At 32.8% G+C, this 26215-nt stretch overlaps 1 long non-coding RNA gene across 1 annotated transcript; it reads right to left on the bottom strand.

The window, feature by feature from the left end:
- Window position 1: 1 nt before the first annotated feature.
- LOC139485261 (uncharacterized) lies at window positions 2-15400 on the bottom strand. Its single transcript, XR_011655284.1, has 4 exons — window positions 15164-15400; window positions 5506-5540; window positions 4416-4511; window positions 2-360 (listed from the first exon to the last, which is right to left on the bottom strand). It is a non-coding gene; the product is annotated as an uncharacterized lncRNA (long non-coding RNA).
- Between the last annotated feature and the right edge of the window lie 10815 nt (window positions 15401-26215).

Here is a 26215-nt window from a genome sequence, read left to right as displayed (position 1 = left end):
ATTTGGTTATTTCAATTCTATTTATTTAACAACTGCATTTATTTTGGGACCCGATATTCACAATCATACAAAATGTGTGTACCATAGTTCTTATTTCATTAGCATTATGTGGTATTTAAATGTACTTGTGGTTGACATATATACACTCCAAGTTTACTCTGCCTTGCGATTGGTCTCACAAAACTGTTTAACTAGTACTGTTAGTATTATTTAAACTGTTCTCCTGTTTACAATATTGTAATTTTTGCACATGAATTCCTTCATTTACTTGAACTTCTCCTTGTAAGATTCCAAGGTCATGATGATATAATCCTGTTGTTCATAATCAACAATCCATCCTTCGAAAGATTTCTTCAGCAGCTGTATTGTAAAAACAAAAGAAAATGTAGTTTGGTGGACCGTGGGAAATCATTTTTTTTTAATGGAATAGCAAAGTATACTTAAACATAATTTTTATTCAAATCCCAGCATGAATATATGTAGATGTTTGTCAGGAATGGAGATATGTCCTTTTTATAAACACAAGTCTGCTTTACTTATCTCAAAACTAAAAAGTCTGATATACATGTATCAGTGAATTACTGTAACGCAATACACCAAATTAGCCTATTGCTAATATCATATCTGAGTAACTAACCATTGGTCATTCTTAAAGGCTGTACAGCCTCTTGTGGTGAGTTGTCTCAGTGGCAATCGTACCACATATAATCTAATTTTTATACAAGTTAGAATACTGTACATTGACTTATCAGTATGTATCATAACTAGAGACTGTGTCGCTCACCTTTGTCTATGTGCATATCATAAATGAAGGACACAGATGGATTCATGACAAAATTGTGTTTTGGTGATGGTGATGTGTGTGTAGATCTACCTATACTGAACATTCTTGCTGCTTACAATTATATCTATCTATAAATTAATGAACTTGGCTCAGTAGTTAAAAAAATATTGTGAAAATTTTTAAAAAATGACTATGAAGGGCAATAACTCCTTAAGTGGTCAATTGACCATTTTATTCCTTAACTATGTGTAGGTCTTACTCTACTGTACATTATTGCTGTTTACAGCTTATCTCGATCTATAATAATATTCACGAAAATAACCAAAATCTGCAAAATTTCTTAAAATTACCAATTCAGGGGCAGCAACCCAACAACCGGTTGTTCTACTCATCTGAACATTTCAGGGCAGGTAGATCTTGAATTACCCGGTATGCTCTAAATGCTTTGGTTTCAGAGATATAAGTCAAAATCTACATTTTACCCCTATGTTCTATTTTTTAGCCATGGTGGCCATCTTGGTTGGTTGGCTGGGTCACCAGACACATTTTTGAAACTAGATACCCCAATGATGAGTGTGGCCAAGTTTGCTTTAATTTTGCCCAGTAGTTTCAGAGGTTAAGATTTTTGTAAAAGTTATCAACGACGGATGCAAAGTGATGAGAAAAGCTCACTTGGCCAAGGCCAGGTGAGCTAAAAATGAGGTTTAGGTCAAATGAACACTGCAGACACCACCTACACTATGCAAGCATTCCTAGCTACATATATAGTTGATAGATTGATTATAGTATCTGGGAAAAAGACATTACCATGAAAACTAACACTAACCAATGAACAAAGAATGAGGTTAGGGTCAGATGACACAGGTACACCTTACAATATTCCATACAATACATATATTTGACCCAATTGTATATAGTACAAATGTAGTAGTATCTGAAAAATAGACCATACCTAAAAAAATTAACATTGTCCTATGAACCATGATAAAGGATGAGGGGCAGATAAAACCTAACAGACAGACATATTCATCCTACAAACATAGTATAAACCATATATTATATACAGATGATCTATTGCTAATGCAGTATTTGAGAAACCAACCAAACCACACATAAAATTAATATTGGCAAATTAAATGAACCATAAATATGAGACATGATAGCAGCCAGCACGAAGACAATAGATAAGGAAAAACTGTACAGTTGATAAAAACTAGAGAACCTGTGTCTCGCTCACCTTGGTATATGTACTTATCAAACAAAGGACACTCTACAAAGTTAACGGCTGAAGACAGACCAAGATTCAGATTAATACTGCCGGACAGATATGCAAATCATCTGACACACCAAATATATTTTAATTTATGGAAGTTCCCTACTCAGTTTCAAAATATCAAGCTTTTCTTAATACTAGTACATAGAATGCATATCGATAGGTGATTAATAAAGGAACTAAAAAACAAAAAAAATATATAGGCCAATGTGCTTGTTTTCCAGATATTAGCCATTTAAATTTTGGCAGGAAAATGTTCTCTCTTTGATTTTTTATAGCTTTATCAATGTCAATTTAAGTTCTAAACCAGATGCTCCGCATATTTTTTTTTTCACATCCCCCTTTCCCTTTTTCCAAAACTGATCTCAATTCAAATTTCTAATGGAGTTTGCAACAATAACTACTCATTTAAATACATCATAAAATATTAAAATATAACAAAAGGTGCTTGTTATCACTGAACAATGCTGAATGGTAAAAATTGTTTTAATTTATCAGTTGGTAGTAAAAGTGAATATACATTGTATATTGTATAAAACAATGATTTAAGAAGTTGATTCAACTACTATTCTGGACAAAGAAAGATAATAATCAATAATCAATTGAAAATTTCTATATTTCTTGCTATTGCGCAATACTGTGCAATTGAAAATATTTGCTATTGCACAATACTGTGCAATTGAAGATTTCTTGCTATTGCTGAATACTGTGTAATTGAAAATTTCTTGCTATTGCACAATACTTAATGTAATAATTTTGGATCCTGATTTGAACCAACTTGAAAACTGGGCCCATAATCAAAAAATCTAAGTACATGTTTAGATTCAGCATATCAAAAAAGCCCAAGAATTCAATTTTTGTTAAAATCAAACTTAGTTTAATTTTGGACCCTTTGGACTTTAATGTAGACCAATTTGAAAACGGGACTGAGCATTAAAAATCTACATACACAGTTAGATTTGGCATATCAAAGAACCCCAATTATTCAATTTTTTATGAAATCAAACAAAGTTTAATTTTGGACCCCGATTTGGAACAACTTGAAAACTGGGTCAATAATCAAAAATCTAAGTACATTTTTAGATTCAGCATATCAAAGAACCCCAGGGATTCAATTTTTGTTAAATCAAACTAAGTCTAATTTTGGACCCTTTGGACCTTAATGTAGACCAATTTGAAAAAGGGACCAAAAATTAAGAATCTACATACACAGTTAGATTCGACAACATCAAAGAACCCCAATTGTTCAATTTTTGATGAAATCAAACAAGTTTAATTTTGGACCCCGATTTGGACCAACTTGAAAACTGGGCCAATAATAAAAAATCTAAGTACATTTTTAGATTCAGCATATCAAAGAACCCCAAGAATTCAATTTTTGTTAAATCAAACTAAGTTTAATTTTGGACCCTTTGGACCTTAATGTAGACCAATTTGAAAACGGGACCAAAAATTAAGAATCTACATACACAGTTAGATTCGGCATATCAAAGAACCCCAATTGTTCAATTTTTGATGAAATCAAACAAAGTTCAATTTTGGACCCTAAACTGTTGGGACCCAACCTTCCTTAAGTGGTCATAAACCTTGTGTTTAAATTTCATAGATTTCTATTTACTTGTACTAAAGTTATGGTGCGAAAACCAAGAATAATGCTTACTTGGGCCCCTTTTTGGCCGCTAATTCCTAAACTGTTCAGACCTCAACTCCCAAAATCAATCCTAACCTTCTTTTTGTGGTCATAAACCTTGTGTCAAAATTTCATAGATTTTTATTTACTTAAACTAAAGTTATAGTGCGAAAACCAAGAACATGCTTATTTTGGCCCTTTTTGGCCCCTAATTCCTAAAATGTTGGGACCAAAACTCCCAAAATCAATCCCAACCTTCCTTTTGTGGTCATAAACCTTGTGTTAAAATTTCATAGATTTCTATTCATTTTTACTAAAGTTAGAGTGCGAAAACTAAAAGTATTAGGACGACATCAACATCATACCATATACGACCAAATTTTTTAAAATTTTTGCGGTCGTATAAAAACTATTAAAAAAATAACAAAGATTTTATAAGACTTTTCCAGACATGACAGATGACAGATGGCATATAGTTTTACATCTAAAAGATTTATAGAAAGAAAAATGGGGGTCAATTGGGGTAATTTTTTTAAAGACGATAAATGAATAAAACCTGAGGATTCTGATAATCTGACAAAAATCACAAAACATGACAAGCAAACATCATTAAAGTAATATATATATAGTAAATGATAAATTTTGTAGACATGTTTGGAAATTGTCTTTGAATAACTCAATGTATCCTATATACATGTATATACAATGTATGCATCATTTATATTTACCTAAAACATAATTTTCTTTTCTTTTAAAAGCTTGTTAGATCTATACTATAGTATATACAGGATCTGATCATACACCAAAGAACATATTTGATAAACCTAAGAAAGAAAAAATAATAATAGTTTTATATAAATTAGTATATAAAAAAAGTTTAGATTTTTTTTACCCTCCCTTAAATAGATGATTATGAAGTTTATGTTTAACTGTTACAGTCTTTAAATAGTATATACATGTATATGTGTGGCTATGGCGCGGAATCAGGGTCAACAATACTTATTTACGTGATTGTGAATCTGCTATTAAACATGTCGCCTCTTGTTTTTGGTGGTTTACTGTTGTTCAGTCTTTTATAATTAGTTTTCTAAATAGTGGTGTGTGGACTTATGGTTGTTTTTTTGTTTTGTAAGACATAAGTTTCACTTCCTCTTGTAAGTTTTGAATGTCTCTTTTAATTTTTCTGTATCATCATGACCATTCTTTTTAAGATTAACAACTCATGGAAGGAGTTGGCAAGACAATTTTTGTGCTGTTAAGCTATAGTATTGGTTGACTTTGCGATCAAATTTGAAGTTAAACAAGTTTTTCAGTATATAGTTTAACGACCAACTATCGCTAGTTTTCCCCAAATTGCTAATATGATGCATGATTTTAAGGTAATTTTCATTCCAGCTATTTGACCTTATGACCTATTTGTTGATCTTGTCTTTTTGAACATAAACATCGGGGCGTTTTATAGATGACTATGGGGTATAGGCTTTGCTCATTGTTGAAGGCTGTACGTTGACCTATAGTTGTTTATGTCTGTGTCATTTTGGTCTCTTGTGGACAGTTGTCTCATTGGCAATCATACCACATCTTCTTTTTTATATTGTTGATGTGCCAACACAAGGCCATGGCAAGTATAGGCTGACCAATTATTTATCTTGTTTGTTTACCCCTTCTTCTGATGCAGGCAAAATGACACATTTTTCAATCACCAAGTGGAAATGTCATTATGAGAATTTACAATGTACATGTACATGTACATCATACATGACAAATTGATAGCTACAGCTTATAATTGTTTGCTACAAAACAGTATCTAATACTTACCCATTTATATTCAGTTGTTGGAATAGTGATTGGCACTGAAAAATTAAAAAAATATACTTAATGTTCATGCATACATGTACAAATAATTAGCATAATCTGCAAATATTTTTACAAAATTTACTTGACCATCAGGTGGATAGTTGCCAATGTCATGTGTGTGCAGGGGCGGATGCAGGAATTTTCGAAAGGGGGGTGCTAGCCCAGGGCAAAGGGGGGGTGCAAAACATATGTCCCGATACAAATGCATTGATCGGCAAAAATAAAGGGGGGGGTGCGCACCCCCGGACCCCCCCCCCCTGGATCCGCCACTGTGTGTGTGACATTGGCATTCATATTGCATGCTGCATCTGCTAATTTTGAAATTAGCACGGTATCTTTTTTTAGATTTATATCAATTTGACAGTTCTAAAAAAGGTTTAAACTTCAAAATGCTATTGCTTTTGGCATTGGAATTTTGTAAACATACATGTATACAGATGCAGGATTCATTTTGTGATTATAAGCATAAGTTTTAAACATTTGTATGACACATACTTAAGATAGAGAACAGAAACTAGATTCAGCCATTTTTTCTAATAATGGGGCATATCTCTTTGACTCCACGAAATTTCAACCTCAATCTGTGCTTTGTGGTAATAAGCATTGTGTACAATGTATATATGTAGTAGCACTTTCATAATATTTAGTCGAGACAAACTTATGTTGGATTACGAAACAATATAACGAGACTGCATATGATCAATCAGGTATCCAATATCCATAGTCCAAGTAGTTACATAGCATATATATATGGACCATAATTTGCTATTGGGCTCCGTTTCCTATAACTATAGAAAAGTGATAAAATTTGAATTACTGTAAGAAAAGTTGTAATTACATCTAAAGATGCCATTATTTTTATTAACATACAAGTGTATGCTACTCTTCCCTAGAACAAAAATTGAAATATACGAATTTCAAAGATTCTACAACCGTATTTTTGTGTCGTTTCTCGCGTTACTTTTTGCTTCCGAAGAGCATAACGCTGACTGATTTATAGATAATCGTCACCGGCAAATTCGTAACTTTTGCTTTCAAATAACAAAGAACATCGACCAATAAGAATAGTGAGAAGAAAATACCGAGAACTATAAGTATTTATGTAGCAAATGTAAGAACAGTGGCGTGATTTTTGTGTCCGATTTCGTAACGCAAATTTTAAAGATTTTAATTCCAAGTTAAAAGTTTTTTTCTTTACTGGATTTAAAGAATTTTACATTGCCAATGATTTGGAATAAATTTTATATAACTGGAATTTCAAAACCAAATATAAATATATTTTTTTGGCCAAAACATCATGAACATCAAGATACAACGATTATGGTATCCTGTATCAATGAAGAAAATATGAAAAATTCAGAATAAATTGTACTAATTGTTTTCAAAACAAGCACATATTTAGGAGTTTTATAATACTGTTACATTTAAGATGGATTTTAAGAAAAAGTATACTGTTCAGATTATTTTAAGCAGATTTTGCAATAAAATAAAACTAAAAAAATGTTTTCGGTTTCTTATGGTTTCCTGTCACGTTTAACATGTTTAAAAAAAACTTTAATATAACATTGAAAATAGATTTTAAATATTAACATGAAGCAAGTAACACTAGTAATGGTGTTTATTTATGCCTTTTGAATTATATTGTGCAAAATAAAGAAAATAAAGATTGGTTTCCTGTTTGGTTTCCTGTCACGTAAACGGTGAATCAAAATGTATTAATTTTTTCTCGAAAAACTCAATTGTTCCATTCATACTATTCTAACACCAACACAACCCACAAAATAAAAGTTAAAATTTTAGAACTTATAAACTAGAGGCTCTAAAGAGCCTGTGTCGCTCACCTTGGTCTTGTGCATATTAAATAATGGACACGGATAAATTCATGACATAATTGTGTTTTGGTGATAGTGATGTGTTTGTAGATCTTACTTTACTGAACATTCTTGTTGCTACAAATATCTCTGTCTATAATGAACTTGGCCCAGTAATTACAGTGGAAAATATTTTCTACAAATTTACAAAAATTTATGACAAATGTTAAAAATTAGCTATAAAGGGCAATAACTCCTTAAGGGGTCAATTGACTATTTTGGTCATGTAAACTTATTTGTAGATCTTATTTTGCTGAACGTTATTGCTGTATACAGTTTATCTCTATCTATAATAATATTCAAGATAATGACAAAATACGGCAAAATTTCCTTAAAATTACCAATTCAGGACAGTAACCTAACAACGGGTTGTCCGATCCATGTGAAAACATCAGGGCAGATAGATCTTGACCTGATAAACAATTAAACCCTGTCAGATTTTCTCTTAATGCTTCGGTTTTTGAGTTATAAGCCAAAAACTGCATTTTACCCCTATGTTCTATTATTAGCCGTAGCACTTTTTGGTTGATTGGCCAGGTCACGCCACACATTTTTTAAACAAATTACCCCAATGATGATTGTGGCAAAGCTTAGTTTAATTTGGCCCAGTAGTTTCAGAGAAGAAGATTTTTGTAAAAGATTACTAAGATTTACCACAAAATGGTTAAAAATTGACTAAAAAGGGCAATAACTCCTTCAGGGGTCAACTGACCATTTTGGTCATGCTGACTTATTTGTAAATCTTACTTTGCTGAACATTATTGCTGTTTACAGTTTATCTCTATCTATAATAATATTCAAGATAATGACAAAAAACGGCAAAATTTCCTTAAAATTACCAATTCAGGACAGTATCCTAACAACGGGTTGTCCGATCCATGTGAAAACATCAGGGCAGATAGATCTTGACCTGATAAACAATTAAACCCTGTTAGATTTTCTCTTAATGCTTCGGTTTTTGAGTTATAAGCCAAAAACTGCATTTTACCCCTATGTTCTATTATTAGCCGTAGAACTTTTTGGTTGATTGGCCAGGTCACGCCACACATTTTTTAAACAAATTACCCCAATGATGATTGTGGCAAAGCTTAGTTTAATTTGGCCCAGTAGTTTCAGAGAAGAAGATTTTTGTAAAAGATTACTAAGATTACTAAGATTTACCACAAAATGGTTAAAAATTGACTAAAAAGGGCAATAAAAATTACCAATTCAGGACAGTAACCTAACAACGGGTTGTCCGATCCATGTGAAAACATCAGGGCAGATAGATCTTGACCTGATAAACAATTAAACCCTGTCAGATTTTCTCTTAATGCTTCGGTTTTTGAGTTATAAGCCAAAAACTGCATTTTACCCCTATGTTCTATTATTAGCCGTAGCACTTTTTGGTTGATTGGCCAGGTCACGCCACACATTTTTTAAACAAATTACCCCAATGATGATTGTGGCAAAGCTTAGTTTAATTTGGCCCAGTAGTTTCAGAGAAGAAGATTCTTGTAAAAGATTACTAAGATTTACCACAAAATGGTTAAAAATTGACTAAAAAGGGCAATAACTCCTTCAGGGGTCAACTGACCATTTTGGTCATGCTGACTTATTTGTAAATCTTACTTTGCTGAACATTATTGCTGTTTACAGTTTATCTCTATCTATAATAATATTCAAGATAATGACAAAAAACGGCAAAACTTCCTTAAAATTACCAATTCAGGACAGTAACCTAACAACGGGTTGTCCGATCCATGTGAAAACATCAGGGCAGATAGATCTTGACCTGATAAACAATTAAACCCTGTTAGATTTTCTCTTAATGCTTCGGTTTTTGAGTTATAAGCCAAAAACTGCATTTTACCCCTATGTTCTATTATTAGCCGTAGCACTTTTTGGTTGATTGGCCAGGTCACGCCACACATTTTTTAAACAAATTACCCCAATGATGATTGTGGCAAAGCTTAGTTTAATTTGGCCCAGTAGTTTCAGAGAAGAAGATTTTTGTAAAAGATTACTAAGATTTACCACAAAATGGTTAAAAATTGACTAAAAAGGGCAATAACTCCTTCAGGGGTCAACTGACCATTTTGGTCATGCTGACTTATTTGTAAATCTTACTTTGCTGAACATTATTGCTGTTTACAGTTTATCTCTATCTATAATAATATTCAAGATAATAACCAAAAACAGCAAAATTTCCTTAAAATTACCTATTCAGGGGCAGCAACCCAACAACAGGTTGTCCGATTCATCTGAAAATTATAGGGCAGATAGATCTTGACCTGATAAACAATTTTACCCCTGTCAGATTTGCTCTAAATGCTTTGGTTTTTGAGTTATAAGCCAAAAACTGCATTTTACCCCCATGTTCTATTTTTAGCCATGGCGGCCATCTTGGTTGGTTGGCCTGGTCACGCCACACATTTTTTAAACTAGATATTCCAAAGATGATTGTGGCCAAGTTTGGATTAATTTGGCCCAGTAGTTTCAGAGGAGAAGATTTTTGTAAAAGATTACTAAGATTTACGAAAAATGGTTAAAAATTGACTATAAAGGTCAATAACTCCTAAAGGGGTCAACTGACCATTTTGGTCATGTTGACTTATTTGTAAATCTTACTTTGCTGAACATTATTGCTGTTTACAGTTTATCTCTATCTATAATAATATTCAAGATAATAGCCAAAAACAGCAAAAATTCCCTAAAATTACCAGTTCAGGGGCAGCAACCCAATAACGGGTTGTCGGATTCATCTGAAAATGTGAGGGCAGATAGATCTTGACCTGATAAACAATTTTACCCCTGTCAGATTTGCTCTAAATGCTTTGGTTTTTGAGTTATAAGCCAAAAACTGCATTTTACCCCTATGTTCTATTTTTAGCCATGGCGGCCATCTTGGTTGGTTGGCCTGGTCACGCCACACATTTTTTAAACTAGATACCCCAATGATGATTGTGGCCAAGTTTGGTTTAATTTGGCCCAGTAGTTTCAGAGAAGAAGATTTTTGTAAAAGTTAACGACGACGGACGACGGACGACGACGGACGCCGGACGCCAAGTGATGGGAAAAGCTCACTTGGCCCTTTGGGCCAGGTGAGCTAAAAAGGATACAAAAAGAAACCAAAGGCCGAATACCAAATTATGGTCCATATATATAAATAAGATGTGGTATGTAATCTTTAGATATAGGAAGATGTGGTATGAGTGCCAATGAGAAAACTCTCCATCCAATTTACAATTTATGAAAAATAAAGTAAACCATTATAGGTAAAGGTACATCCTTCAACATGTAGCCTTGGCTCACACCAAACAGCAAGCTATAAAGGGCCCCAAAAATTACTAGTGTTAAACCATGCAAACAGGGAAACCAATGGTTTAATCTATATAAAAACGAGAATTGAGAAACATATATGAATTAAGAACCTTAGTGAGCGGGCCCACATACCCTACATGTACGTCCCCACATTGTCATTGGAGAAATTAAATAAGAAAAGAAAATAGAATGAGAAAAAAAAATTGAATCATAATTTCCTGTCAATATGCACATCTACATTATGAGTATGTCCTTATTATCTAAAAAGTTTCATGAAATTCTGTTGTATGGTTTCAGAGAAGTTGCGATGATGAACTGTTGCAGTAGTATATTACAGCAAACTAGTTCAAAGGGGCGTAACTCCTGGAAAAAAAATTAAATTGTAATTTCATGTCGGTATGCCCATCTACGTTGTATGTCCTTATTATCTACAAAGTTTAATGAAATTCAGTTGTGTGGTTTCAGAGGAGTACATTAAAGCAAAAAAGTTCAAAGGGGCGCAACTTCTTGAAAAAAAAATGAATCGTAATTTCCTGTTGATATGCACATCTACCATTTGTCTACATATAATGTCCTTATTATCTAAAAAGGTTTCGTGAAATTATGTTGTTTGGTTCAAGAGGAGTTGCTATGACAAGAAACAGGACTGACGGGTCAAAAACATTATATACGCAATATTGCGTGGGGTATAACTACATAAACAGAGGACAACCACTGCAGGGCAGATCCAGCCATTTTAAAAGGGGGGGGGGGTTCCAAATATATGTCTCATTTCAATTGCATTAATCGACCAAAAAAAGGGGGGTTCCAACCCCAAGAACCCTCCCCTTGGATCCACTACTGCGCTGACACATCAGATTCTATTCATATATGGTACCGTACATGTACATTGTATTATCAAAATATCATGACAATATTCATGATTTTATATTCTTAAATTATAATTTTTAGTAAACATGACATTGTAATGAGGGGGGTCGAATGAGTCATGATCCTGAAATCCAGGGCTTAAAAACACGAAAAAGGTCCTGCCCCCTTCTGTAAACATGTATTATGTAAATCTTTTATAATTTTAGTGTCTATTAACTATGTCTAGTGCTACAACTCAGTCAACTATGTCATTGTACATTGTAACTAATTCATACATTTTATCTTGAATAAAGTCAAAGACAATTAATCTTGGGGGTGGGGAGTGGGAAAGCACAGAGGCGGATTTAGGGGGGGGCCCAGGCCCCTCTTTTTGGGAAAAAATTTTGACACTGCCACCTTGGCAGTGTCTGCGCGTACCCGCATGTGGGTACGAATAGTCAAATTGCCGTTCTAGGCTGCACGTACCCACATCCGGTTTTCTATTAAAATGCCATCGGATCGAGAATGAAACGTGAAATATATACGGAAATTATCGATAATATGGGGATTTCGTGTAGAAAGAGTGAATATTATGAAAAATAATATTTTCAAATTGTATTTATTAAATAATGATACATAATAAACATTGCAAAATTAAATGCACAATGATGTAAGGCACTGGCTACGGTTACATGGAAATGTAACAATAATAAAAATATTATTGTTACATTGGAGACTAAATGCCGGAATGCATGGTTGGATGAGACCCTGATTAATTACGAATGTAACAATAACTATTGAGGCTACGGTTACATAGCGTTATTGTTACATGAAAAACAGCAATGTACGATGGGGACTATGTACTAAATAATAAAAGTTTAAGACATTTATTTTATATTTACAATACATACAATGTCTTTATTTTTTTTTATTTACAATGACAGTTTATAAATATCCAGTAAGTGGTTTTTGGAGCATGTTTAAGTCCGGCACATCATTTTGACGAATCCACTCCAAGCAGCCATCACACACCAGTAATAAGGGGGCAGGACCTTTTTCTGGATGCGGGATCGGGTGTTTTTTTAAGCTCGGGATATCGAGATTGATCTTTCGGGATGTCGGGATTTTTTTTTTTTAATTCGGGACCTCGGGACTTCGTGTTTTTAAGCCCGGGATTTCGGGATCAGGACCCCTCCTACCCTCCGCTGTGAACGTCTGTATCGCATACCGTGCAATTCAATTCTGCGATATTCCTTTTAGAAGATAAGGAAATCTTTAATGTTACAAATAAGTTTTTAACGACCTTGACTGGCTATACAGCCCTTGCAGGGTCGGTCTTTAATGTTTGCCATGCTTTCGGTGAGAAATACTATTTTACTCTCGCAATGTTGATATTCCCATCCGATCTTTTGATTGAAAGCATGTGGTGTAGTTTCATGTTGTCTTTCAATATGATTGCATTGCCGTCCATTACGGATGTTAGGTTTACCTCAGATTTCAGTATCCAACTTAGCAATTAACAAACTTTGCTTCAGTTGATGTATCAATTTTTTAGAGTTGCTTTTGTATAGAGCTATAGCTATAGAGCTGTATGAAATTTGTGTCTTGATATTGTTTCATTTTCGTTTCAAAAGCATCCCAAGTTTTTCATCCAAAACTAAATTGGTAAAATAAATCTCTGCATCCATTGTTCAAAGTATATAATGACAGTAATAAGAGAAGGTGTGCAGTTAAATACTTCAAAAAATGAACACTTTATAAGCCCCAGTTCTCAACAACAAACTATATTTTTCGCATTCATTTTGACACTGCTAATCTGAGGTATTTTTATTACCTTTAAGATTAATATGTAAAACTACTTTTAAACATCATTTGTATAATAATAATACTTATTAATTATCATTATTACAAGTATTAATTAGTACATATGAAAGAATTAAGCAACACAGCTAAAGAAGATTTAAATTTAATAAATTTAGCGTACATTGCTGTTTTTTCATGTAACAATAACACAATGTAACCGTAGCCTCAATAATTATTGTTACATTCGTATTTTAATCGGTTCCTTGCCCAACTTTGCATTCCGGCAATTAGTCTCCGATGTAACAATAATATTTTTATTATTGTTACATTTCCATGTAACCGTAGCCAGTGCCATGATGTAAAGTGAAACTGTACAGTCCCTGTAAAAGAAAAACATGATAGAAATAAATACTATTATAAAATTTAAATGAAAATTTAAAGAATAACATTTTAATAATTTAAAAATATACCCATATGATATTTTAAAACAATCTTTTAGTAAAATGTAAAACAGAAACTGAAATTTTAAAATATATAAAACTACTAAAATTAAAGCTTGAGTTTATAAAAATTAAAGAAGCAAGTAATAAATCAATTTAAACCAATTATAAAAGATTCATGTAACTGACTAGTTAAGATTTCGATCAAATTTTACATATCCAATATGATTGTTTTTGGCACAGATTTCAACCCTGCACATTTCAAATGTTGCCAGTCTAAACAGCAATCCGTGACATGCCAACGAGTCCTGATCGTGTAGGTTTTTTTTTACACTTTATACATATCCAGTCGCATGTTTCCCTTCTTTCCGTGATCTTAACTTTTAGTTGTTTCCAAGCTTCAGTGGTAAAATATTTTTCAGACATAATACACTTATTGAACAATACATAAATATAAATACTGGCATGCTCTGTAATAAATATATGAATATGAAAAAGGTGAAAAAGGAAGAAAGAAAAAAAATTCATGAGAAAAATAAAATAAAAATAATAATAAATAAACGTGAATAATTGTAATTTATACAGTGTGAAATGCTTGGGTTCCTATTGAGCGATGAGGCATTAACATCAAGGGTTAAAACGTTTACTTTTAATAATATATTTTTGCACCAAACTGAATAAAATACTATTTTGCTCATCTGAGAGTACCGTTGATCCAAAAAGCAAAGTTTTTGTGTTTACTTGGACAGGAAGAACTGAAATAGAATCTAATAGTTCATGTCTTAAATTAATGTATATAGGACAAGATAACAGAAAGTGAGTATTTGTTTCTACATCACCACAACGACAATTTGGAGAGTCTACTAAATCTTTCTAATTCATTATAAGTCCGACAACATTTTATTATAAAACCGGATGTGGGTACGTGCAGCCTAGAAAGGCAATTTGACTATTCGTACCCACATGCGGGTACGCGCAGACACTGCCACCTTTGAACAGAGACATATATACTGCTTTGAACATGTTGAAGTAAAATGGTTGCTAGATCCCTACTATTTTTCATATAATATCTGATTCAGTTTATAAAACCTTTATGCCATTTAAATATATTTGTTTCGTTTTTAAAAACAGTAGGGCGAACGAACACATGGCAAAATTGTCATGCAATAAGCCAAGGACGAACGGACTTGACATCGTTGTCAACGGTCTTGCTATGAATGTGTGTTTGTTTATATATAAATAATTATGACAACGCTGATTAGCAACGTTTCAACATTGCATTCAACATACTTAATATATGTAGTGTGTTTGTTTAAGCGATCTGAGTGATCTACCCATTTATTAATTATTTACCAAAATAAGTTATCTTAATCTGCCTCTTGTTTCGTTGACTGTTTGACAAGTCGTCCCCATTTTTGAAGCTGTAAAGCGACCTTCTTCTCGGAAAATAATCCGCCTCTGCTTGGTTTGCATATCTTATTCCATTTGTTTTAATTCAAATGTCCGTCTCTCCAAGTCAATATTTCTCATAAACAATCGCACCCAGCGTCCTTGTCGTCTGCGTCATAACATCTAAAAAAAGGAAAACCGAATCCGGACTAAATATCCCGATTACGTTACTGGTTCCCGCTGACGCATTTTCAATTATTATTAGTTCTGTCGTTATTAATGATCATTAATACTGCCTTTTCAAAATAAGAATGACTGGCCTCGGAAATTTGCAAACTGATAAAAAAATATATCGTTGAGAATAACGGCATGACACGGGTTAGGTTCTTCTCATATATATGTTATGATGGTATGATACTAAATCACCGGACACAATTACGAACGATTTTTGAACTGTAATTAATATTTTTTATTTAGACTACTTTTCTTGAATTGAACGGGACACCGGGATCGGGTGTTTTTAAGCTCGTGATTTCGGGATTGACCCTTTCGGGATCCGGGAATCGTTTTTTTCGGATTTCGGGACATCGGGATTTATTTTTTTTTAAATTCGGGACCTCGGGAATTCGTCGTCATCAGACTCGGACTTCTCTTAAAATTGAACTGAATAAATACAATTTCTTGGTATTGTTATGCGTTTACTTTTCTACATTGGCTAGAGGTATAGGGGGAGCTAGGGTTGATATCTCATAAACATGTTTAACCCCGCCGCATTTTTGCGCCTGTCCCAAGTCAGGAACCTCTGGCCTTTGTTAGTCTTGTATTATTTTAATTTTAGTTTCTTCGTGTACATTTGGAGTTTAGTATGGCGTTCATTATCACTGAACTATTATATATTTGTTTAGGGGCCAGCTGAAGGTGCGGGAATTTCTCGCCCTACATTGAAGACCTGTTGGTGACCTTCTGCTGTTGTTTTTTCTATGGTCGGGTTGTTGTCTCGTTGACACATTCCCCATTTCCATTCTCAATTGTATTTATAAAATTGCACCTGTCTTGACACCTTCGACTTCGTTTATCTGAAAAACTAATAAAGGGGGGGGGGGGGGGGGTCACTTTAAATTAATATGTAAAGTGCTAAAATTATGGTTCATGATGTATTCATTCGTAAGTTAACCTTACAAATAGATCCCAAATAAACTCCAGAAATTAGCTGCATATTTATGAATTTTTAGTGAGGGTGGGGGTTGGAGGGATCATCATCCTGAAATCCCAGGCTTAAAAACATGAAATACTGATGAGGTCCCGAATTTAAAGAAATTCAAAACCCCGACATCCCGAAATAAAAAAAAAAGATTCCCGGACCCCGAAAGGATCAATCACAGGGGTTTAACTGATACATCGACTGGTTTGCACGAAATTTCCATGTTCAAAGTCAGTTGATTGGGTTGTGCAGATTAATCAAAAATACTTATGTCTCTGGCATACAGGTCATTCTTTCTTAAATATTTGTATACATGTAGCTATAGGTACTGAAAGTCAGTGCATGTTATATTAAAATGGGTATATTTTTAGGCAAAAATGTTGTCACACCCTTCTGTGTTTTTTTTTTTTGCACTGCTCAAGATGCATTCTTATTGACTTTATATAGTTTTGAATTCACATATACATGCACCAAGATACATAAATTTCAACAAGCCCTCACGATCCCAGATTCTGAAATGAAGACTCATGCTTAGCAAAACAATATGATTGGCGTTCGTTATAGTTTTTCCATCCGATGTTATGATTTTAACAATCAATATGCTCTTAATGTTCAATTACCATGATACTTGTCAAAAGCATCATGATACTTATGGAGCTACCATTTGATATTTAGGGGGGGGGGGGGAGTGAAGACGAAAAATTTCTTTCTTTCAAAATTTCCATATTGTCAAATTATAAGATCAAGAAGCATATATCTAGAATAAGGGAGGATTACAGTTGAAAATAAGGGGTACAGGAACAAGCAAGCATGTGTAGCAGCAACAACAAAAATTATCAATCCTGAAAAAAAAATCCTCCTTTTCTACAGTGGCGTTTTAAATGGCCCGGCGTATACACACATCTCCTGATGAAAATAAAAATAATAATCTTATAAGCTTGAATAAAAAGAGTGGTGTATGCTCCCAAATGTCACTCACCATTTGGGGTACATGGGGCTCATAACAACGACCCCCTAAAACCAAAATGATTATAAAGTTGAGATTTATTTTGCTATTTGACTGTCAAAGCCATAGCCTTATATTAAGACCAAAATTTCTGGCTACATGGAGACATCTAAGTCTACTATCAATATTAACAGGATATTTTGTATGACAGGAACAGAAGCGGTGACATTGTAGAAGAACAAAGTATTAACGGTATTTATGTTAAAAATTGTTTTTATTTTCAAATCAAAGGGGGCATATATATGACCTCTATGTCACCGTATTAAGAACTATTTAAAATATCACCCTCATTCGTTTTTAATTGAGACAAAATGAATAAAGATAAAAATAAAGAATAGCAATCAGTGTCTATATATATATGTTTAAATTACTGGATGGTCATGAAAGTGAACTGGACTGAAAGGCAAAACAATGTTTTATGTGACCTCCAGTCCTCTTATTTCAGGCCCAGTCATGGATAAAAGGGGGTGGGTTCTAACCATATGTCCCATTCAAATTCATTGATCATCAAAAAGGTGATTCCAACCCCCTTCCCCCTGGATCCGCCCGGGCACTATTTAATTGCAAATACTTTGATAATTTCTGTACATTTATTTATTGATTTATTTATTGCATAGCTTTTATATAGCGCCTATCTAATAAACATAATACTCTAAGCGCTTAACATATAAAATTGAAGGAAAATATATATCACAATGCATTTGCCAACTGTCTTCACTCTTTTTATGAAAGTGAGACAATTGCCATACTAAAAGTTTCATTAGAAATATGAATAAATTAAAAGGAAATACAAAGTATCATAATGTGGTTAATACGTAAATGAGACCGAAGCCCCCTTCCCCCCACAATAATAAAAGAAATTACTGCAAATATTCTGGGACTATAGTCCCAGAAATTTTAGACCTTTCAGAAGACCAGCCAACGTAAACAATGAATCATTCCCCCCCCCGCCATCCCCGGTAAATATATTTACTAACTGTGATTATAAACAGAATAACCATGGAAATATCACACCCAAGTGTCCTTCTGATCCCTGCTGGTATTTCTATTCTCATTTTACTGTAAAATGAGAATAGATTTGAAAAACCAAAGGCGGATTAGGGGGAAGTGCTTTATACTGAACAACAAAGATATATTCTCAAACGTATTTTATTGAATAAGACCTTTAGCGTAGACTTCAAAATTTCATAATAACTTATAAATATCTGATTCATTTATTCACACAGCCCGGTCACACAGTCAGTCTGGTTTTAACAGCATCTGTGATTTATTATAAATAGATATCTTTTTCAAATATGGTTTCAATGGTAATTAATTTGGCGATAATTTGTGAATGTCCTTTAATTTTTGGTTACTTATTCCTTTTCGAATTATTTTTTACAGTCAAAGAAAATATTGTGTTCGTCTAATACCTTTCTCTGCATGTAAAAATGTATAGGTAGAGGCTATGTTTCGCTCCCCTGTACCAATTTATCCCTTTGAAAGAAAACAGAATTCAAGTTGGGATGCTCTCTATCATGCTTCCTACATAAAACAGTGATCATTATTTTGTTCTGATTAGTGAGTGTATAAATATATTGTTAAAATGGTAATTAAGCCAGTTGCTTAATCATAAGGTCAGGATTGAGTAAGGCTAAGCCACTGTAAGAGGGTGAAAACTGTTGTAGTACCTGACTTGTCAGAGACATATATTTTTTAAAAGATACATATGTGGGGGGGGGGGGGGGGGGGGGGGGGGGGGGTGGACAAGGGAAATAAATCAAATTTATCTAAATATGAGTATACTTTGTAATCAGTTATAGAAACTATTATTTTAAATTAACTCCCATTGCCTCAGCAGTTACATCTAACCTTAAGTGGAAATGATTCCTTTCAAACAAAAAGATATGATAAGATGATATTTTCATACTTGTATCAAAGACATACATTGTAAATACATGAATGCTTCACCTTTTCACATTGATGTTTTTTTATTCATTTAAAAATAAGGAGATGTGGTATGATTGCCAATAAGATTACTTCTGAGTTCAACAGAAAATTTGCACATGCATTTTTAAAATTCTAGATTCACATGCATGACTACATTTAATGTGTAAATTTTAAGTTTAATAATACCAGAGACATATATACATACAATATAGCTTATTAAAGGAGGAAAATGTGCTTTATCATTTTATCAGCTTAAAGAGGCTTAGCATGAACAGATAATTTTAACCATTATGCAAATATTCATGTTTTCATATTTATATGCTGTAACAGTTCTAATTTTTTTGTCAGCTTATACACTATTTATAAATATACTCTCTAGAAAATAAAAAGCGATGGAAAATAAATTGTGAAAAACATGTTCAATTTGATGTAAAATTCTCTTGAAGTTATAAAATGAGTTTTTTAATATGAGAAAAAAAAGGCTGCGTAACACAAAAATATATTATGAAAACGCACGTAAAGCACACGTAAAACATATGTTTTACGTGCGTTTTTAAAACATACGTTTTACGTACGTAATGTATTACGCCCGTTCCAAAACGGGCGTAAAACACCCGTTTTGGTACAGGCGTTTAACGCATGTTGGCTAAAACATGCGTTTTCCATACGTGAAACGTACGTTTTACAGACGTTTTTTAAAACGTACGTAAAACATGCGTTGCACTTTTTGCAGTGTATCCATGAACACATGTTCAACAAGATTTATTTAGATTCTGATGACCTAGTACATGAACCATTTACATCTAAAAATTGAATGCTTCTTGTTGGAATTTTATTGGGGGTATAAAGCTTTAAACAATCACACTAATTTTGGATTTGTATGAATATTTTTTTCAAAAAGGAGCACTCATGTTTACAAATAAACAAATATGCTACAACTATTTTGTGAAATAAAGAGTTATATAAAAATTGTGTGTGTTTTCTTTTTCATTGTTTTGACGATTGAAGATCGTGCAGACATGAGTGTTAAACTGTATAGAAATATGAACTACATATATGCGGTATGGGCTTTGCTCATTGTTGAAGACCGTACGGTGACCTATAGTTGTTAATGTCTGTGTCATTTTGGTCTCTTGTGGATAGATGTCTCATTTGCAATCATACCACATCTTCTTTTTCATATACACAATACGTCGTGGGTGCTTTCAGGCAGTCAAAACTATACACTTTCTTGAAACATGCATGTAATGTAAGTTATGAAATTTTATTTTCAAATCCGGGATTTAAATAAAGTATTATTTAAATTTTACACTTCGAATGATTTACATACGCCATCACTAATTGATTGTACGTTATAAAATATCTGTTTCACGGATGATCAAGGGTAGTTTCCAATTGTCATTATCCAACCCTCTTCGAGTTTCCTGGAATATAATCCACCAAATAAGCCTAATCACCTAGTTAGTACTAAAAGAGGGACGAAAGATACCAAAGGGACAGTCAAACTCATAAATCTAAAACACACTAGTTAGTACTAACATGAGCAACACAACGGTTGCCATATGTAGAGTATGAATTGCTTACCCTTTCGAAACACACGAAACCCTCCTCTCGTTTTTCGGTAGGGTTCATGTTTCTTAGTTTTTTGTAAAAAGTAAAACCACAAAATTACTGAAAATTCAAAACGGAAAGTCCCTAATTAAATGGCAAAATCAAATGATAAAACACATCAAACAAGTAAGACACCAACTGTCATATTCCTGACTTGATACAGATATTTTCAAATGTAGATAATGGTGGATTGAACCTGGTTTTATAGCGCTAAACCTCTTATCGAAGATGTATTTTGTATGCTGTTGTTTGTCTTTTCGTCTTTATTCGTTTATTGACGTTGTCAGTTTATTTTCCACTTATAGGTTTGAATACCGGTATCCCTTTAGTGGTTTGCCTCTCTTTTATTGTTGGCTGCAATAAATTAGTCGATTAAAACATAGTTTTAAAGTTTTGTAAACTTTATTTCTAATAAAAGACAGTCAATTTGTTTAAATCTTTGTCCTTTTGTCTTTCTAGATTTTTGCATCATTACATTGGCAATGGTATCATAATCTCAGTTTTTATTCTTATCAAAACATGAAAAATGTTAAATTGACTCATCTGATATTACAGTATTCATACCGTTATTGCTCTAAGTTTCTGTGTTAAATCTGATGTATTGTATTTATATTTGAATTCACCATGTCTTGTCTGTCATATGTCCAGAAAAGAACACGTGACAAGCTTTCATATTTGATCATTATAGGATTTAAAAAACTGCAATGAATCGATAATTGAAAAGTTATATGTAGTGTCTAAGGGTTTTGGAAACAGGTATTGCTAAAGCAGTCCGCTATTGTGTAATGGTATATCGTCAAATATGAGTTTGTGTTGGTTTTAATAAGATGACAAGTATAACTAGTGAAGACGGAACGGATGACATATATTGGTCAGAGCGTATGTTTATTTTCTTCGAATTATTGCTTTTGATTGCCACATGGTATTTTCTATTTTTTTAAATCGTAATGAATTTGTCAGTATGGTATGGTGAGGACTTTTGGTTAAGAAACCATACTGTTAAGAGTGTTATCTTTCCTTAACCAGTTATAGGGTTTTCTGCATAAGTGCGTATATGGTTTACATATTAGTTTGACTGTTGATTGTTCTAAGACTTGATTTATTGTGATGATTACTTGTACAGGTATTATAAACAAATACAGATTGTTTCAAGAAGTACTTTGCATTGTGCTGTTTTTCTATTTTGTGTTCGGCGCCAGTATAATATCAAATCATTTTCAACACCACTGTTTCTTTTAGCGGTCAAATCGAGTTAAATAGAATTTTTTGATTTATTTTATACTCGGATGGCTTTGAGTTGACGTTTAATTAACAGATTAATGTATACTAAATTTTGTACCTCCACAGGTCAAAAGACAATTCTGTCCCTAAAGAATGTTGTTGGTTTTTCCACCAAAATCGTTGATTTTTTTATTTATAATACTTTCAACTGTATGTTATATATACAATTAGGATACATTGACACATATTTTTAATCCAATTATGATCAATAATGGTGCTTTGAATAGACCAGTACACTAATGCATAACCAAATGAATAAATTCCTTTAGAAACAATTCATAGTGTTTTATAATTCAAATTTTAAAGAAAAGACTATTAACACAATATGGTATAATGCATTAGGTTTGATTAGTTTTAGATGATGAAAGATGTTGATAAATGGTATAATTTTACAGTTTTAGCGAATGGTTCCTTACGTTTAAATTTTCGTTATTTTCTTTTCCTGTCCTTTTATTATACGAAAATGCTTTGCCGTCAATCCAAATTATTTGCATTATCCAATCAATTCAATGCTCATAGGTTTTATAGTTTATTGATATACCACCTAGGCCTTCAATACACATATGCTAAAAAGTGTGAAAACTGCAGGCTGTGTTGCCCCCTTATTACTGTTGGTTATTTTGACATATGCCCACGTTTTATTTATATCATTTCAATAAACAAATATTACTCAAACTTAATTATTCTATGTACCGTATATTTCACTTGCATTTAGGTGGGAGCTTTTATTTCTTGTTGAAGGTCTTGTTGTAAAATTGAGACAAAAAACAATCATTTACAAAATCGCTCTTAATTTGCTTTTTGATTTATTTAGTGCGAGAAAGGACTTGGTCATAACTTAATATAGAAGAATCAGAATCAGAATAATTTATTATAGTGTCACATACCAATATAAAACACAATGAATACATAATTACATAATATGCAATTAAAAATGAAATATTACAATTAAACTATTGGTACCCAGCAATATTACTGACTTATGAGACACTTTAAAATATAACACATATTATAAAACAATTAAAACTAATTTACTAAAACATTACTACACATAATACCTTCTTCGATTAAACATGTGATATAAAGTTGAAGCTAAAAATGGGTAAATTGCATCATTTGACGTTAAAAAGAAAAATTTGTCCTGTAAATCAAGATCGTTAAAAGTATCACAAATATCACCAGATTTCTTCATTAAATCATATCTTAAATCTGCATAAAAATCTGACCCTAACAAAAAAAAATTCATCCTCAACACAATTATCTGTACAATATATATACAAGTACGCTCATTTAAAGGAATTTGGCTTGGTGTATCTACCCGTTTCTACTGCCAGTGGTAAACAGCCACTTCTAAAATTTGACAAAACCCGTCTATGCTGCCTGTTACGAACTAATTTTATATAAGAACTAAATTCTAAAACATGTTTATACTCTCTATAAATACGTAATTTATTACCATTACATTCATTTCTGTCATTTACAATTTTTCAATTAACTCATTTTTATCTTTTTCACAGAGCTTAGATTTGATCTCTTGCAGTTTATGTTTGATGGAAAAAGTAAACTATCATTAATAACATTTTCAATACCTAAAATTTGTGCTTTCTTTATACAGGTTTTATCCCATGACCTAGAACAATCCTTACTCCACACATGAACCGTATATGTTAGTCTTGTATCGTAAGTTTTACACACTCCTAAGAAAAAGACGAAAAGTTTCCAAAATGTTTGCTGATTTCGTACTTTAAAGTCCCATATCACCTTGAATGGCTATATTTAACGCATTTGAATCACTTCCTAAGAATAACTGACATGCTCTGTTCCGTATAACTTGTACCCCACTCCAATTTGTATGTCACAATATTCCAGAACCATAGTCATGATAGTATGGAACAGGCTCAACTACAGACATATATAGTTTTGTAAACACATCATAAGTCATTCCACCACATTAAATAAATTTAGCATTTAAGGCTGAAAGTGCTCTGCCTGCTAATTTAGTAATTTCTCGTACTGTATGTTTATAATCCAAAAATGCATTTAAATGTAGTCCCAAATATCTATAGGATGAAATATAATTTACTGAAATTTCTCCGCATTTAAATTCAACGGTAGATCTAGCAACGTTTTTATTACGAAAATGAACGACCTTCGCTTTTTCTGTATTTAGAGTCATTCTCCATTTCCTACACCAGGTGTTTAAACAGTCCAACATCTTTTGTAAATTCTGCTCATTAGGAGCTATCAACGCAACATCGTCAGTGTAAAGAAAATAGAAAAATTTAAATCACCAATATTTACACCAGCATTAAGAGAGCGAATATCATCCGCAAGATCGTTAACATATATAGAATACAAAGAAGGAGACATTTTACAGCCTTGTTTCACACCGTATTGAATCGGGGAAAATATCTGTCAAGTTTCCTAATTTTACAGCACTTTGTGTCACATCGTAAAGAGACTGAATTGCTTTAAGAAACGTTCCGTTAATACCAATTTTCACCAACTTATACCCCAACATGTCCCGGTTTACATTATCAAAAGCCTTCTTCGCATCCACAAAGCACACGAAAGTATTTCCTTTGTAACTTTTCATTTTAAATAATTGTTGTTAGTACATATACATGATCCAAACAGTTTCGGTTACGTCTAAATCCATTTTTCTCTTCTGCTAACATGTCATTTTGCTCTAACCAATTTGTCAATCTTTTATTCAAAATATCCGCATATATGTTGCACGACACTGATATTAATGAAATTGGACGATATTCAAGTTGATTTAGAGGCTTCATTTTTGGTTTCGGAATCGGAGAGATCATACTCGTTGACCATTCACTATTCTATGAAACAAAACTGAATAATTTTATATAGCAAGTCTATACACGTGTCATTTCGCAAAATCTCACTAGGTATCTCATCAATTCCTGCGGATTTACCTTGCTTAGCTCGAAAAACGGCCTCGCGTACCCCGTCTCTTTCTATAGCTCTATTAATAAAGTCATAAGAAACCTCAAATAAAAAAAAAATAATGCATATGATTTTAATAACTCAATGGATAGTTTTCATTATAAAACTTATGTACATATACTTTTTTCTGAAGAAAATACTTTAATTTATTCATATTTAGAAGAAGTTTACTTTATTTGAATAGCTTCCTTCCAGCAAGCTATTCCCCCGACATATTTTCCGTATGCAAGGTGACCTCAGTGTGAACCATCTCGTAAAAATCCGGTGACCACAATACGCATGGATGTCCTTAAAATAAACTATTATCTGAATTTACATGTTAAACACGTGCTCAATTTCCATGCTTTTTTGTTTATTTTTCGTCAATTGTTGACAAACAGGTGACAATCGTTAAACTTCGGCTTCAAAACACGAACTTTAATTACCTGCCATATTTTCACAACAACACTGACCGATTGAGAAAAAAATTGACAATTATACGAAATTTACACGAAAAAAATGATAAATTCGAGCACAGAAGACGAAGTTTAGGATGTTTGTATGCATTAGTTCAAGAATTGGAAGAACATTATTTTTCACCGGTCACTCGTTTCTTATGACTTTAAGTTCAGTTGTATCAATACTATTGTCATTGGCTAAATTATTCCTATTTTGAAGTTTATTTTTAATGTCCTTAAGAAATTCATCATCATACGAACCATTCATATCAGCACTGTTGTTCAGCTTTTTGTAGTCTATTTTCCAATACAGAGTCAATGTCACTTATAATTTCTCCTGTTTCTGATCGAATTTGAAAAGTCTGTCTCGATTTGCCTATAGACATCCAAAATTCAGATAAATTTTGTTCGTCAAGTATTTGAAGTTTACTTTGTTGTATTATTTCTTTTCCAATACATTTCGTAATTCGTTTATGTTTCTTTATTATATTTTGACAATATGTTTCATCTATCTGTTTAGCATGTTTAAGGATTAATTATCATAGCAGTCATAATTTATTTACATTTTACATCAGTATTGCCAG

Source organism: Mytilus edulis, chromosome 8, assembly GCF_963676685.1.
Source record: "Mytilus edulis chromosome 8, xbMytEdul2.2, whole genome shotgun sequence".
NCBI classification, from domain to species: domain Eukaryota; kingdom Metazoa; phylum Mollusca; class Bivalvia; order Mytilida; family Mytilidae; genus Mytilus; species Mytilus edulis.
The sequence above is the reverse complement of the archived record's forward strand: the minus strand, read 5'-3'. Positions and strand labels throughout refer to the sequence as shown.